A 16,383-nucleotide genomic window follows, 5' to 3' on the forward strand; every position below is an offset into this window, starting at 1 on the left:
TTCGTTTCTTTCCCCATCAAAGCCATCTATGATAAGGGTTTGATTAATTTCCTGCATTTTCCTTTCAACAACCTTTTTCGCTTCAAAAATATTACCAAACTCATTCTTATTCCAATCTTTAAGCCTAAGTTTGATATGTTTCAATCTTTTGTGTAATAGAAACATCCTCGTTCCCTGGATCTGCAGATCTTCTTTCCACCATTTTTCAATATTGCTAATAAATTCTGGATGGGTGAGCCAAATGTTTTCAAACTTGAAAGGTCTGTTTTTTGGGGTTCCAATGCCGGTCACCTCAAATTGAACTGGCCAATGGTCCGAGCCACTAAAGGGGAGGATTATCGCTGTCATATCAAGGCCTGTGATCATGAGGTCCTCTGAGATAATGAATCTGTCCAACTTTGAGGCTACTTGAGACTCTCCTCCTCTTTTGTTGTTCCAGGTAAAGAGGCCATTACTTGTAACTGTGTCAACTAGCTTCTTGTTCTTTATAAAATTCTGAAATGCTATAGAGTCTTTGCTTAGTGTTCTGGTCCCACCTTTTTTTCCGACAAGGATTTGATCATGTTAAAGTCCCCGCCCAGAATCCATGGTATTCATGAATGTCTATCTCTTAGATCCTCTAGAGAAGTGAGTAATCTGAGTTTGTCATCAGGTCTCTGAGGGCCATAAATGTTTGTGATTAAATAAGTCTTCCTGTCTCCCACAGTCTGAATAACCACTGATAAATAATTCTTAGATGCCTCAGCATCCACTATGCCAAACTTTTGAGGGTTCCAAAGTGTGAGAATACCTCCTGTTATTTTGTCTACCTTGACTTCTAGAAATTCATATCTCTTGAGCCATTTGCTGTGTGTTTCTCTTATTTTTTGAACATTTAGTTTCCTGGATAAAAATCATATCTGGAGTTTCTTGTTTCATTCTATTGTGAAGGTTCCTTTGCTTCCTTTTACTTCCTAGACCTCTAATATTCCAAGATGTGAGATTCATTAAGAAAGATTTGTAAAGGAGTAGTTGGTTAGATCTTTCAACTTACCTGAATCTATCATCAATTTTCCACATTCTATCAGTAACCCATTTTGTTTCTTTCGGCCCCTTTTCCTTCCTGGGTTTTTGGGAGCAAGTCCTAGTGTGGTTTTCAAGGTTTTCACCCCTTCGTTGTCCTGTCTTTAGAGGTTTCTCTTCCCTCCCAGCCCTTTAGCTTGAGTTCTCCACAGAAACAGCTGTTGCACTCTATTAAACTCATCTTGAGGTAATGAATCCATACCTTCCGTGGTCCCCTGTTTTAGGAATCTTTCTAGATCTAGATGTTCTCTTTCGAGAATATCCTGCAGTTCATGATCCTCTGTTTCCACCTCACTCGGGGTCATTTCTTGGTCCATTTCAAGTTCCATGTTGCTCAACATAGTCTCATTTTGCTGGTTATTGTCCTGTATCTTCTCCCTATTTTCTTCCTTTTCCTTCTCCCCTGGGCTGTCCTCTATGGCCTGATTTACCTTTGTTACCTCTTCCTCTTCTTCTAGTATCTCGTACCTATTCTGACTTGCCTGTTTTTCCTCGGATTAGTTTTTCTTTTGCAACCTTTTCCCTCCTTTACCTCTATTTCCCACTTTATGAAAGCTTTCAATTTCTTTCCCTATTGTAACTTTACTTCTGCTCTCTATATTGTTGAGAGGGCAGTCTCTGAATAGATGCCCATGTTCATGGCATTTGCAACATCTAAAAGGAACATGTTCATAATCCATTGTTTGCACCCATTCTTCATAAAAAACTTCCAGGATCACCTCATCCGGTAGAGCTCCAGAGAGATCCATCTCCACACATATATGGGCAAAGGAGGTGTACTTTCCCCTTCTCGTTGCCTCAGATATTTTAACAAAATGCCCTAATTTATTTCCTATTGCTGATAAAGATTCTGGTTGCCAATAATCTAGAGGTAAGGAGTAGAGTCGTACCCAAACTGGGACCAAAGTGAAGGTCTCACGCTCCGGGACAAAATTCATCATCCAAGGCCGCACATAGAGGCCTGCAGCTGCATAGAAGTAGGGCCCTCCTTCAAACAACTTGTCTTTATCCTCGATGTTAGTAAAGACTACAATAAAGAAACCCTTTGACCCAAGATGTAGGTCTATATCCCCTTTAGGTTTCTAGTGATATTTAATCCACGCCTGTAGCGCCTTCTCTGTGAGCCATAACCCTATGAATTTACAAATGATAGCATAAGTCCTTATGTGATCCCTATGCGCCTGTAGTGCTGGATCACTTAACACCACCATGGGTGTGACAACGGTCTTAGGCTTACATGGACCATTTTGTTTTTAGTTTTCTGCTTGCTGTTGCTTGTCCTCTTCTTCTTTATCTTTTTTTCATCTCCCTCCCTCTTATTGTTCTGCTGCTATTTGTTTTCGTTGTCTTGTTTCCCTCCTCCTGAAAGACCTTTTTCACCATCCAGCGGTTTCTTGCCTCGGCTGTAGATTGCCTGACTGTAGGAGGGAGTTGAGCTCCCCCCTTTACACCCCTCCATGGTGTTCAACGCCTGATTAATTTCTGTAAACCCTAACTCTTACCAGTCTTTGCTCCTTCCGCCCTCCCGATTAATTGTTTGATGACCTCAAACACATCCTCTTAACCATTAAACCCACTTTAAATTTATTTTGAAAATTATGAATATGTTGGTTTTTATATTAAAGAGTTAATTTATAGAAGTTGTCGTTAAGAGATAATATACCATGGTGCATTTGTATGAGATTGAAATAATTTGGATAAGGCTCAAGATCAATTTGGACAAGGCTCCATCAAATATTTTGGCTACCACTATAATATTAAGAGCATATTCAACAATCCTCAAACCAAATATACCAATAACTTATGACTTAGTTAGAGTAACTTATAACTATAAGCGAAAGTGCACCAAACATATTCTTTATAATTGAAACTTAGTGAAAATAATATAAAATAATGGAATTAGTATATGAAAATGATCTTTATCTCACAAATACAATGATATACTAATATTTTGTTCTACCATTTCCAGATTACTCACATTAAACATTTTATGATAAAACAAAATAAAATGTTTAATACTCACATTAAACATTTTATGATAAAACAAAATAAAATGTTTAATATGAGTAAATAGTAAAACAAAATCTTCTCCCAAAAACCACCACTATAAAAATATCAATATTTTATTTTTTATTCCATAAATACAAAAAAAACACTCATATATATGAATACTTTGTTTCTAACTGAATTATAACCTTAAATTATATTATTGTTATTTTTAACATCTAATTTTAAATTCTAATAATAAATAAAAGATAGTGAATTTTAAAAAATTATGGGACATTTTTAATGAAAAAAGTTATCTATCTCTCCGCATATTAGAACCTCATATTTTAATATTTTGTTATAATTTCTAACTAAATTATAGCTTGAAATTATATTATTATTACATAAGTTTTTACTGTTGTTGTGAATTATTGCATAATATTGTATTATTATTATTACAAAGAAAATATATAATTTTTGTGTATTTTAAAGGAATTAAACATACAAAAATTCCTTTGAGATTTGAATTCATCTCGATTAATTTGATCAAATTTCCAAGGTATCCATCCAACTTAATTACATCAATATAAAAAATTATCCTTCCAACTTAATTACATAAATATAACCAACCAAGTTCGAACCCCATTCCCGGTTTGTAGCAAAGGAGGGGCGAAAACGAGGAAGGCAAATAATGATGGGGCCATGGGTTGTCTCGGCTGGCTCGGTGGTGGGTACGGAGAAATAATTAATTCTGTAAACGGTGGGCATTAAGACTAGATCTCCGATTATTAAAACGGAGGTGGCTTTTGTCCTATTTCCGACTCCGCTACTTCATGCAGGCGGTGACAGTGGACACCACCACCTTAATAAGTAAAATAACAGCGAGAATTCCATATAAACAAATATAGAATGCATTTTATATTGCACAATGGCACCGGAATGCATTGTTATTAGCTCCCCTCTCCAATCACAGGCCTCGGCTCGACCTGCAGATATTCCCCCATTACGAGTGACAGGTAATAAATTCAGGCTGTTATTTTCTGCTTTTCTGCTTTTCTTTTTTATTTCAAATCAGTCGTTTCAGCTAGATTTGCTTATTTAAATATCCACGAGATTGTGAATTACATTGTGTGCAATCGGTATCTTCTAATTTATTTTTTCGCAATTTTGGGTCAGAAGACTGCTCATGATTTAATACGCTGCTCGATTCACATGGCTCTTGCTTTTGAATCTCAGCGTTTGCATGGGGATTGCTGGTAAAAGAATGGAAAAACAGCAAGATTCTGATGTTAATTGTCCGAATTTTGGATTTTGGGTCGATTTTAGCGCGAAATTATGTGGACAGAATTGTTGTTTGGACCCTTTAATATTGATTTCGAATTCTGGGTTAAACCTCTGATAAGATTAATTGGAAAAACCACGAGTCAGGTTGACTGCATTTAAAAAAAATCAAGTCACATTTGAGTAATTTAAGACATGTGCCCTGTTTTCAAGCCGCTGGAGCGATTTTAGGTAGACATTGGACAAAATATTAAATTTGTGCTTGGTTTCCATTGCAATACAGTTATTAAATCTGGGGCGTAGGCTCATATGCTTGCTTTTTCTGTCCTATTTAGGGCGGGATTTTCCTCATACTTCTGTCGTTCGTGCGTCGTAGCTGTCTCTGTTCCGTGATGTATTTTTCTATTTCCTTATTTGTTCCAGGAAATAGTACATGCGGCATTCCTCCAAACAAAAATATGGGGTTTGAAATTTGACGGGGCTTTTATCTTAAGATATAGCATTGCTTCATTGTCAAACCAGTGAAACTTGTCCAACAATTTTGAATTGCATGCTTCTGCGGCCTTTGCTGCCATTTCAGACGAAACAACTCATGGTGAACAACTTGTAGTTGTCTGTCAAATTTGAAGCCCATCAGAATGCTTGAAGGCGGCGCACTTGATTTTTCAATGACAAATTGTCTGTTTAGAGCGTCGCATGCCATTTCATGTAACATAACCTATCAAATGGCGGCATAACTATGACAGCGTCATCCTGGGCTTAACCACATGCATTACATTCTTGGTTGCCAGTGCTCTGCGAGAATAATTGATATTAATTTCAATGAGTTACATTTCCTCTTTGTGAAAAGATACCTTTAGGGCCTGTGTTTACTGTCTCCATAGAGTGGAAATATATTTTCACAGCGGTTCAGTTCCAGAAACCAAGGTTTTTGGCCCACTGCTTGAATGTACGAAAATTAGCTGACAATGGCATTTTAGGGGCTCTAGTGTGATTATTTTTAAATTACCGTCCATTGAAAAGGAGCCACAAGCTTGAGATTTTTTATAAAGTTCTTTCAGGAATAAGATGTGGCTGTGAATTCTTCCGCCAAAGATCTATCAAATAGAATTCAGTTATTAACTTATTTGCATATGAAAACAAAGGCTTAGTATACAAGATTCAAGCAACTAGAGATTCAAGCTCAGGTTGTTTTGTTCTGCAAATAAAATTGTAAGTGTCTCCAACTCCCTAGCAAAGTGTTTACCCATGTATCATCTCGTTATCATTAGGCATGCAAACTGCAACTCAAAGTAGCAGATCCATTAGACAATTTAACTCAAATAAAGTATAAACCAAAATAAACTATATCTTGTACCCCATGGCATTGGACTAGCAACATGTAAGAAGGTGGCAACTCTATAACCTAATGTGCATTATATTGCATGCCTAACATATAATTGGATGGCTAATGTTGGAAAGTACTAAGGAGTGCTCTCATCATTTGTTTTGGTGATGAAGTTGTTATGAAACTTCCAGAAACTTAGAATAAGAGCATGAAGGCACTAGGTGGTCCCAACATTTTATTTTTTTAGGGTATGGAAGTGAGAATTTTACAACTCTTCTAAGAAGACAGAGAACGAGGAATGTTTTTTGTGCAAATTTCTTAAAAATTTAATGCACACTATTTCTAATCATTTTCTAGGGTGCAAGACACCTACTTTTTATGTTGTTTTATCTGATACAGATGCCATGCGTAGATGTAAGTGATGCTCATACTTGCAGGGCTGACTTATCATATGGTAGGCATGCAATATGGTGCACATTAGGTTCCAGAGTTGGTACCTTCTTTCAGTGCTCTCTTTATGAAACTTCCAAAAAATTAGGATAAGAGCATGATGACGCTAGGTGGTCCCATTTTATTTTGTCAGGGCATGGAAGTGAGAATTTAAGAAGATAAAGAACGACAAACTTTACTCCAGAAATTCATAACCCTACCTTTACCGTCTGATGTTATTGACATAGAAAAGTGGGATTCTCGTAATTTGTGCAAATAATTTGAATTTCTTAAAAATTCAATGCACACTATTCCTAATCAATTTTTGGGGTGCAAAACAATTTTCTATATTGTTTTCTCTGATATAGATGTCGCAATTGGATCTAACCGATGCTGATACTGGGAGGGCTGACACAGTTCTCAAGGCACGTAGAAATGAACCAATGAGCTTTATATTTGTTTGTCTTCCCATAAGAGAAAACAATTTGAAGCATGTCTCAGATTGTAGGGACTGTACCCTTGTTCACACATGGCTGGTCTGGACCTCTCAAGCTATGAAGAGAACACGGGACGGTGGGTACCTATTAAGAGCAAAGTTGTTGTATGAGTTTAAGCAGACTCAAAACAACAGTAATCAGTAAACAAAAACTAAATGGCACAATTTTTATATGTATTTGGTGGAAAAATAAGGTTCATTCAGTGGAGACATAGCTTCAAATTCTCCATTGACTTCATATTTTGCAAACAGCAAGGAACTACTTGTTTATTTTCAAGTCTAATTCTAACTTTTATTTTTGGAATATGAAGAGTCTTGTTTGTTGAGACTTTGTCGTTAAATGTCTCGTCCACTAGTTGAAGTTATTTTGGTTTGTTTCTATTCTTTTATGGTTCTTCAAGAAGAGCTCAGTCATAGAAGTAATGATTTCTTCAAATGTTTCCAGATTTGCAACTTTTAGAAAAATTGAGATGGAAAACAGCATAGCAACAAAACATTGAATATTCATAACTTGCATTACACTAGAAATTTCCATTGACAAATATAAAATCAGAATTTCAGCAGAGTAAAGAACAACATTCTTAAAATAATTGTAATATCTTATGATTATTTACAAGCTTTAGTTGGACATGAAAGATATTGTCATCAGATTCTATATATCCTAACCGCATCTAGGATTACTGCTGCATGGGTTCTCATGTTGAGGTGCTTTTGGCCACTTGGGCTATTTTCTTACTCCCAAAAGCTTTCTTTCTTGCAAAAAGCTAGAATTGAAGCAAATATGGGCTTTTATCATTTATTCAAGTCCTTTGCATTTTTCCATTGGCGTTAAGGATGAAGTACAACATGGTTGCTATAACAATTTAAGCACCTTGGTTAATTGTTCTAAAATGTTAATAGTATGAGTTTTAGGAAGTAATCTTATAGTTTTGTAGATTGATGGAAAACTGGGTTGTTGAGGTTTATTTTTTTTGATTCGGCCTTGTTATATGAGACATAAGCAAATTGAATTACTTTCGGATCTCTCTAGTTTTAGAATATTTGGTGTCAAGTAAGCAGTCAGCCACTATAATGATGTCCTATGGAAAGCTCGTAAAAGTCAATGATTTGTTAATGCATAAATGAGCTTGATAATATATGCAGAAGTAGCTAAAACTTGCTTGAAAATAATTATTGAAGGTGTTGATAAATGAAGAAGAGGTGGTATGTAATCAAGAAGTTGCTACTCAAATGGAATGCAACTTCCATGTAATGTCCTCTACAAATTGAGGATGAATGAAGGACGAAATTATCCCCATAGGCTACAATCCTCAATAAAGGGGAAAACCCCAAAATTTTCAATTTTGCATGAGTTTTGGGGCAGTTGGGCAAAGAAACCCAAAATTGGGGTTTGGAGTAAAATTTACTCAATCAATTAAGAAGAGACCCCTCTAGGAAATCTATAAATATGAGAGGGTTGAATTCATTTTGGATCATCAAGTGTGGATCAATTCATTTGTTTCTTGAGCATTAGCTCTGAGGGTTTTAAGACCCCTTCTCCTTTGTCAATTTCAGTGGTGAAAGATTCCACCCTAGTTGATTCCTCTTTATCTATCCTGTATTTATGTTATGGAGACACAACAAAGTTCTGTTTGATTCCTGGTTTGTCATCAGAGTATCATTTGGAGAAGCAACAAAGGTTTTGTTTGTCCCTGATCTTATATTCCGGTAGGCAACGAAATTGGTTGGTTCTCTTCCTTGCTCTGGCCATAAATCCCATTCAATTGAGGCAGCTAATCCCGGGGAAACTCTATGACAATTTGCTCTATTATTTAAGGGCTTCGATGGGGAAATTTCTAAATTGATTAAGGTTTTGGGCATTTTCGCAAGGGCATCCTATGAGCTGGTTGCATGTTCTTGTTTGTGGATAAGAGATCTGGGGCAAAGTTATGGTGATTCTGGGCCACCCGCGTTCAAACTTGTATCATTGCATTGACACGCGTTCATCTTGTGGGTTGACCAAAACATTGAAACCACCACAAAAGGCATTACCTCCTACAGTTTGGGTCCTGAAAACAAGTATAGGTTGAAGTTGACCTCCTGAAACATGATCCTGAAGCAAACAAAAGGACAGAGATCGTGAATACCTATATAGAAGAAATACCGATTTTGGCACAATAAATCGAGCTATATTGCAATACAGGTCCATGGGTTCTAACTATTTAGGAGTTGAGAGATTGTTGCAGTTGTAGTCACCAGTTAGGGCATTTATTCTTGTCAAATTTGAATATATGGCAACAACTTATAACTGTTTCATCATAGATTGTTGGATTAAGTATGCATGATTATTGTTGGATTACATATGCATGGTTATTGTGGGCAACTCCATATTGTATTAATGGAATTGATGCATTATTGAAAGATACTTCGTCTAAAATTATTTGTACTATTTGTAATAGTGCTAAACTGATAAATTACTATAGCATTGGGATTGTATTCACTGAATCCCTTATACTAAAAAAATGAAGTTATTGTTACAACAAACCCTAGGGTAAAATTACCTTACTCTATTACAGTGGTATCAGAGCGCTGGAAACCTGCTAGCTTGTGAGCTTTGTATGTTTCCAGGAGATACAAATAACGTTATAGTCAGGAAGAATAAGGTTAATTGTAGGGCATCCATGGAGGGTAAGGAAGAACAAGGGGATCTCGATGCCAAGGAACTCTTACATGTACTGATACATGGACAAACAAAAATATCAAACTTGATATTACAAGGGAAACAACAAGGACAACAATTAATGCAAACATTGGCCCAAGGACAACAACAACACCTTGCTGAGCTGGTGTCTCATCTCATAGGAAATGAAAATGTTGCTTGCAACAACAAAACTAACACGGGAGGTAGTGAGAATCATAACCGTCCCTCCTAACATTAGGGAATCCAACAGAATGAGTCACTGACTGTTACTTCCTCAATTTACAAATAATCCAGCCACAGTAAACCAAGAAACTCTTGAACCAAACTGACTGCTAGATGATACTTTCGAGAATATGCAGTGCTAGAAGAAAACACGCGAGTAGCCATGACCTTCAATGAATACAATAATTTCAGATTTTGAAACAGACCCAGGGGAAAACCTAATTCTGATCTAATACGCAAGGTGAATAAAATTTCCCTTCCCTCATTTGATGGATCATCTAAATGTACAACAAGAGCTTGGGTGCAAAAATTGGACACCTATTTCAAGCTCAACCCTATGGTGGAAGCAGATGCGATTCAATTTGCTACATTGCATCTAGAAGGGGAAGCACATGAATGGTGGTATCATGGTCTAGTAATATTGGGGCATGCCAACATCACTTTTTATGAAGATTTTATGCAAAGGATGATAGAAAGATTTGATCAGAAGAACCCTGACATCCACTTGAGAGAAATTGGCTCTACTCAAGCAAACGAAGTTTATTGTAGAATTTGAATGAACCACAGTCATGGTAATAGATATGTTTGAAGAGCGATTAGTCATTCTTTTCACTGAGGCATTAGTCGAACCCCTACAAGGTTGGGTCAAGGCATTCAACCCTGCCACCCTTTAGGAGGCTATTAAGAAGACTCGGGATATGGGAAATGCAACCACTAAGTCTAAGGCTCCATCCAAGCCTTTCATTCCTCTAAAAGATAAGGAGAAGCAACCCTTTCAACGTGATCAGAACAGGAAAAACAAGCTAGATGAGGAAACACGAATTGAACTTAGGCGAAAGAAGCTATGCTTCAATTGTAAGAGGCCATGGGAATCGGGACGTTGCTGCTCAAGTAAGGGAAAAATTCACTACATCGAAGTAGTCTTTGATGAAGAAGGAGAGGAATCCACTTCGAATGTTGAAGAAGAACCACCACAAAAGGAAGCAAGGGAAGAAGAAAATCCTAGCAACCCTAAGGAGGACTCATCACAAGAGGAAGAAAAAGGAGAGGAAAGGCCTAATGGAGAGAAGAAGACACGACCACAGGTTAAGATTGCAACCCTTTCAGGCGCACCCAAGTATTACACTTTTAGGATCAAGGGAGTCGTCAAAGGACAACACATCACATCATTGATTGATGGAGGAGCTACACAACTTCATTGATGCAGCATTAGTAGCAAGGAGGGGACTTCCCACTTAAGAATTCAAGGGCCTTGACATGATAGTAACAGATGGATACAACTTGGATTGCACGCGAATGATTCTAGGTTTGAGTGTAACACTTGGTAATTATACTTTCACTAGTGACTTTTACGTAATAGATCTTGCAGATATTAATATGGTATTGGGAGTTCAATGGTTATATTCGTTGGGGAAGCACACTATGGACTACTAAGCATTGGAAATGGAATTTAAAGCCCTTAATGGCAGTAAGGTAGTTTTGAGGGGCATGACTAATGGGGGACCACAAGTCGTTTCTGCTAGAAGAATGGATGCCATATTTAGGCGCGGAGATATAGCGTATGCAGCAAAATGCAGGATTACAAGCCAAAAGACTCCCAATAGTGACAAACCACAATACATAGTAGACATTCAACGAGAGCTGGACAAGCATGGCCAGGTATTTGGTGATATTCTATAAAAATTTTACTATTGAAATCCTATTGTAGCAACTGGAATTATTTCTTCTAATTGTAAATTAATTTAACTATTTAATGCTATGGCAACAACGAAATAAACCACATTGCAACCTTCACAAATAAAACTATTGTGGAAGGTAAACTGGAATCTGAGAAAATGTCTGCACACACACAATAAATTTGACATAGTTATTTTTGAACAAAAGTCCTCGGAAAAAAACCAACTTGGGAAAACCGATGCAACAACTGAGGGTTTTTATTATTTAAGCATCAGTGAAATAATCTGAGTACAATATGGATGTGGAAAGCTGGCAATTGTAGAGAAAATTCTGGCAAAAATCTAGTGAGGAATTTTCCTCACCCCACAAGCAATCTGGTACTGAAGGCTGGCCTCTGAAACTCCTCCACGAATTGCCCTGTGTCAGCCTCTGTGCAGGCACAAATTCGTGCTGCCTAGATCTCACACCGAGTTGCCCCTTCAGTTTGCCACTGACTCTGGATACGTTTCTCCAGACCTTTGCGAAATTTTCCTGCGAAACTTGGAAATGACTTCACAAATCTACAAATCAAACTACCTCTTAGAGGCTTCTGCACAGCCATTGCACAAGCTCTTTGTGGCTATCTCTGCCTCTCTGCAATGTACTCTCCGGAATTGGAAAATCTTCCTTTGGATCACTGTCCCTGCGCCTCTTTGTCTTTGCTTCCCTGCTCTGGTTCAAACTCTTCTGACAACTGCTGTTGCTCTCTGGAAAATCGAGCTGCCCAAGGAAATCGAGCTCGAGTGTGTGTGTCCTCCATCTACTCATCAACCTCCTCTTATAATCTCTAGTTGGGATTCCAACGACCAAGATTAAAACATAATTGATGGATGAGATCATATCTGGATTGATCCGTGTGAGTTTTTAGATGATTCACAACTTTCTCAATTAATATTGATTATTAACCTCTTTTCCTAAGTTTAGACTTGGGAAATATTTAAAAATAGGCTAAAAATCTAATTGAGACACTTCTAGGTGGAATTTCTAGAAACGAATTTTGAGTTATGGAGAATTCCTGTGTTTTAGCCTCTCCACAAAGTTTCGAGACTAGAACACCTTCGATGCTACAAAAACTAACACTCCCTCTTAGCGAGGAAGGTGTTCTAGTGTTGCACTACTGCTACAACACCCTGTCTCTGCATCACCCTCCATATGCTGCTGATGTCTGTCCATTGTGACTAACTGCCACTACCCACCAACCACTGCGCAACTTTGATGCTGCATCTGTGCTGTTGCTGACACTGCTATACTGTTACCGCATCTACACTGCAACTCCCTCTCATTTGTTGTTGCTGCTACTGTAACTACTGCAACTGAGAAGCATTTGAAATACTTAATCAACTATGTCTTTGTGTTGTATTTGTCTCTTGAGCATCTAATTGCTACTAGCTTCTGCACTGTCCACTGAAGAATTTGCGTTGTTGCTAACTTTGCACTGAGCCACCTGCTTTGCTGTCAACATTGCATCTGCACTCATCACAACCTGATTGCAACTAGTCTGCAACTGTCACTCTGGAGTCTGACTGCATCATCAGACACTGATCCATCCTGTTACTGAACACTGTGGGCCCCTGTACCAATGTAATGATCCATGAGGAGGACACCTCAATGGACCCTGTCCAACCCTTTGTGTTGCTCTAGGACTATAACTCCATACTGCCCCACCTCGCTCCTGGAGGTATAGTTGCAAACATGGCAAAATCTTCCTTCAGCCTGGAGGATAATTTGTTTATCTTTGCAGACGCTACCGCTTGGTCTTACTTCTCCTGCTTGTCATTCTTCTTGAGAGGACACTGAGTATTGTAGTGGCCAAAATCGCCACACCTGAAGCACTTGACCTTAGATAGGTCCTTCTTCTTCTTCCCCCCCTGTCGTTGATTGAGACCCTTTGATGCAAGGGCCACATTCTCCTCTTCCTTCTCACCCTTGTTGTTGCTTCTGCTGATGGTTCTCTTTACTTGAGCTCGCCTCATCTCCTCTTGTTGTAGGTTTGACCACATCTTGTCCCATCTAGGCAATGTGTCTTGACCTAAGATACTTTGGACAAAGACTTGCCACTTCTTTGAGACACTGTTCAGTGCCAAATACATAAGCTTTGTCGGTTGAGGTGCCTCCCCAACGGTTGCAAGCTGATCACGAACTTCTTGAATCCTGGTGAGGAAGAGATTTACGGCTTCACCCTTTTGCATCTTGGTGAGGAACGGATTTATGCCTTCACCCTTCTGCATCTTGATGTTTCTCATCTTTTCCTGCATGAAAATCTTCCGCTGCTCGAAAGTATTCTGATATCTTTGGTCTAGAGCGTCCCACATCTCCTTGGTAGTGTTCTTGACAGATATATGCGAGTCTATATGGTCCGGGACTCCATCTAGGATCATCTGCTTCGCCTTCACCATATCTTTCCTGTACTCCTTTAGCTGATTTTCATCTTGAGATATTGCCACTACATTACCTACACAGGCTTTCAAGCCATATTCATCCAACAGGAAGGACATCCTAGCCTTCCAGATGAAAAAGTGGGAGGCTACTTCCAACCTATTGTGATCTCTAAGCCCAATTGTGGTCAACTTTGAACCTGGACTGGAAACTCCCTCTTCCCCCTTGCTAGGCTGTTGAATCTTCTATTCACACTCCCTTTTGTAGTGAGAAAATTTGCTTGTAGCAACTACCAAATGCAATTGGAAATATGGATTTCTAGGCTAAAAACCCTCTGAGAGAAATTTCCCTCTGTGTGTGCACTTTCTCTTCCACCCAACGCTAATTCTGCCCTAACAACTGCTGCAAAACCCTCTTGCGCCCAACAAGGAATCTGCTTAGTGAAAATTCTGAGCTACAACTGGCCTTTTGCTCGCTGAAATCACTCGAACTGGCAAGCTGAAATTTTCTTCCAACCTGCATTGAAAAATTGAACTTGCTCAAGCAATTTGCACTACCTGGCTAGGCACTGCACAACCACCAGAAATTCGTCCTGCTGCTCCCTCTGAACAACAAATTTCTGCTTCTGCTTTTGAGCATCCCCGTTTGGTCAAAATTGCTTTGATACCATGTGAAAATTTCACTACTGAAATCCTATTGCAGCCACTGAAATTATTGCTTCTAATTGTAAATTAATTTAACAATTTATTGCTACGAAAAATATGAAATAAATCACATTGCAATAGGATATTACAACGATCAGGGACGATCCAATGGCACATTTGGGACCCTGTTGAAGTTTGCAATGATAGTGAGGGTCCACAGTCAGAGAGGGTGTTTGTTCAGGCATTGCTAGAGGACAAGCGATGTTTGGTGCATTGGAAGAGCTTGCCAGATGAGGATGTCACCTGGGAGGTTGAGCATATTTTGGAGCACCCAACTTTGAGGTTGCTTGAGGGCAAGCAACATTTGGGAGGGGAGGACTGTCATGTCCCTTCTCAAACACATTAGTAATAGGGTGCTGCTACACAATCTTGTACCTTTTTTTACTAAGGAAGAGGGCCCCACACTTTCAACTTAGGAACTTAGGGGCCAAATCAACTTTATTTAGCTGCTAGTGGAATGTGGGGGCCACCCACATAGGAGTTCGAATTAACCATTCGATATGCTTGGAGGGGAATTCTAATGGGTGGATGAAGGGGCCCACATGAGGCTAAGAGGGGCCCAAGGAGTTATAAAGAGAGATCAACTCTCATTTTGTTTTCATCTTGATCATTTGCAAACAAACACACCTTTGTACGCTCTGCTGCTTAGCGAGTCTACCGGCTGTTTAGCCACGAATCTTCCAAGCGGGAGATTCAACCTCTTTTTCGGGGGACCATCCGTGCCTGCCCTAGGGAGGCTGTTCCACAGGGATTTCTGAGAGTTCAACACAATCACACCCTTCAGCTAGCAATGCAAAGCAGGGGACTGAGTATTTTCTGGGCAGCCAGAAGCATGCAGGAGGAGATAGAACCAACAGTGAGGTCCATAGCTCGTTGGGAGTTACGAGAGCTGGGAAGGCTATTTGTTGAGGGCATTTTCACTAAGTTTTTTAGCTAGCTAGACCGGGGGATCAACAATACAAATTTATGGGCAGAAGGATTGCGTAGAGGCCTTTGGCAGCTATTTCGTGGTGCTTTGGAGAGCAGTCATCTTGGCCAAGTATCATCCGAGGAGCAAGGAGTCAGTTAGCACAGGTGAATCCAGCATTCTAGTGGAGTTTTCAGAGGGATTTGCAGGTTGTTTCCTGCAAGTCGAATTTAGCAGCAGCTGTTGGGAAGAGGCTCCAAGGAGGTTGAAAATCCAAAGTCAAAACTAGAGAAATTCCCTTCTGGGTTTTTCTGGGTTTTGTCCAAGGAATCCGAGATTGAAAGGAAAATTTTCTGGGTAGTTTTTGGGCACATTCCAGGAGGTCGAAGTTCAGTAGGGCAGTAGTTTACTGGGACAGCGCAATGCAGAGTGGTGCAGCAACTAGGCAACCTTCAGCTCAGTTATTTCATCACCTGGGTTTTGTCAAGCTTGTCCTTGAGACAAGCCCATGTGCACCATTCCATTTTACATTGTACCTAGCTCTCTAAATTTATAATATATGGCTCAGCAGTTAGAGATTTACAATGTTTTCATGGATGTCTAATGGATGTTTTTATTTTTTATGCTACTGCTCTATTTATTTGTTTAAATATCTCTCATATTTCCACTTAGGAACATTACATGAATCAACTTTCCTCGGCTACAACTATGTTGCCCCTGCGCAATAACTACGTGGGCCTGCGTGGAGCTCTCTAAGGCTCTGTGTCAGCTCAACTGGGAAACATCTTGCCTTTTGGAGCAGTTTCCAGCCCTCCCAATTTAGAAATGTCAGCTCCTCTGCAAAACTCGAACTTCTGCGTGGGTGACTGAGCTGCCTTTGCGTGAGCCCTTCTGGCTCAGCGTCAAGCTCTGCGTGGGCCCTTCTAGCTCAGCGTCAACCCCTCTGGTGTCTCTCTGCCTCTCTTTGCTGCGTATCTTGGGCTCTGGAGAAGATACTCCAACCCAACTATCCCTGCCCCTCAACTGCAAGAAATCTACTCGATCAAAATTTCCTCTTGAGAACTTCTCACTTCAGAAATTTGATCTCTTGATCTCTCAGTATGTTTTCCAAATGACAAGAGACACCAAAAATTAGGCTAGCGACCATGGTAAAACCACAAGGGGAAAAGCCAACAAATCTTTCCTTATGAGAGAGAA

The 16,383-nt window shown here is 39.3% G+C and overlaps 1 protein-coding gene across 1 annotated transcript in view; it reads left to right on the forward strand.

Moving 5' to 3' along the window:
* Window positions 1–3,713: 3,713 nt before the first annotated feature.
* Window positions 3,714–16,383, forward strand: part of LOC149143170 (uncharacterized) — a 106,945-nt gene continuing 94,275 nt past the window's right edge. The window contains exon 1 of the mRNA XM_089447774.1: window positions 3,714–4,064. The gene's annotated coding sequence lies outside the window, so the exon portion shown is untranslated. The remainder of the gene's footprint in view (window positions 4,065–16,383) is intronic.

Source organism: Pinus tabuliformis, chromosome X (genome assembly GCF_031772625.1).
Source record: "Pinus tabuliformis cultivar Carrire ecotype Pingquan chromosome X, CPIR1, whole genome shotgun sequence".
In the NCBI taxonomy this organism is placed as follows: Eukaryota; Viridiplantae; Streptophyta; class Pinopsida; order Pinales; family Pinaceae; genus Pinus; species Pinus tabuliformis.